General features: G+C 39.7%; 1 protein-coding gene across 1 annotated transcript in view; it reads left to right on the top strand.

The window, feature by feature from the left end:
* LOC119416665 (metabotropic glutamate receptor 4-like) overlaps positions 1-1,598 on the top strand; it is a 186,047-nt gene that overhangs the window by 170,308 nt on the left and 14,141 nt on the right. The window lies entirely within an intron of this gene.

Raw genomic sequence — 1,598 nt, forward strand, 5'->3', positions numbered from 1 at the left:
GTATAGTATACCTGCTGAAGGCAACACAGAAATGTTGGGAGGCTGCCTGTGGACTGAAGCAGCTGAGCTGAACGCCTGCCTCTCAGTCAGCACTGACCTCTGACAGCCCCTTGGAAATATAAAGTTGATTAACTCTGCCTTCCATGATTCCTCAATGGAAAGTTACATTTTTATTAATAATAATCTACATTCCTGTAAAAAAAAAATTGCTGTTGGCAAATCTCAATGTCCATTCTTTCATATCTCATAGTTTAGGTCTAGAAAAACAAATCAAGTGACAAGGTGAAAAAAAAAAAAGCTGAAATAAATTGTGTAAATTTCTGAATTAAACTTTCATTCTTAATTTGCAGCTTTACTGTTCTTAACAGGAAAGCTCATCAGTGCTGGAGTCACTGGGTTTACAACAGAGATGAGTGGAAAATCGATGCAGTGTGCATTACTTAAAAACTGCCTCGCTTGTTTTGCTTTTTAGACTTTCTGGACATAAACTGAGGATGTAAAAGTTCCCTAGTTAAACCACAGAAATGTCCATGTGAGCCCATTGTTCAGAGGAGTGTCAATAGGAGTCTGTGCTGACTAAAGGAAAGATGAACCCCAGGCACCACACATTCTGCAGATGAAGTTGATACTTATTGATGCCTTGTATTAAGACGGTAATCCCTGGGATGCTAAAAGGATATGAGGCATACTCAAATATGGCAAGTGGGACAGAATGCTTTATAAAATAGGTTTTGTAAAACATGACTCTGATAGTAAAGCAGTTTTGAATAGGCTGTGAATGAAGACTGGCACGGAGAAATTTGATTTTAAAGTGAGGAGTTGAAACCAACAAATTGAGGAAATTAAATTAGCACCAAGTTACTGGGTTGGACCTGCAAAATCTTTAATATTACAATGTATTCCTGTGGGCAGCACGGTGGCGCAACTGGTAGAGCTGCTGTCTCTCAGCGAGCAGGTCCCTGGTTCAAACCCCGGTCCAGGGGCCTTTTTGGGTGGAGTTTGCATGTTCTCTCTGTGCATGCGTGGGTTTTCTCCGAGTACTCCGGTTTCCTCCCACAGACCAAAAACATGCATGTTAGGCTGATTGGTAACTCTAAATTGTCCCTAGGTGTGAGTGAGAGAGTGAATGGTTGTTTGTCTCGTTTGTCTCTATGTGTCCCTGTGATGGACTTGCGACCCGTCCAGGGTGTACCCTGCCCCTCGCACAGTGATTGCTGGACATGGGCACCAGCGACCCCCGTGACCCAAAATGGAATAAGCGGGTAAAGATAATGGATGGATGTATTCCTGTTGTTTCCGACTGGCTCGCTACATATTACAGCAGGATGACACTGCATGTACTTAAAACCTCGAGTTTGATTAAACACTTGAGAAACCAACATGTTCAAGGGAAAAAAAATACAGCTCATTTTAAAGCTCAAAAAAGAAAAACAATAAAAAATATCTGGCATTTTACATTTGAACAAAGCACTGAATTTCTGTTTTTATAACATAACAAAGAAGGGGACCAGATATCAGGACGTGTTACAAATTATCAAGGTTTTACCAAATTATATATATATATATATATATATATATATATATATATATATATATAT

Source organism: Nematolebias whitei, chromosome 11 (assembly GCF_014905685.2).
Source record: "Nematolebias whitei isolate Nwh7 chromosome 11, NemWhi1, whole genome shotgun sequence".
NCBI classification, from domain to species: Eukaryota; Metazoa; Chordata; class Actinopteri; order Cyprinodontiformes; family Rivulidae; genus Nematolebias; species Nematolebias whitei.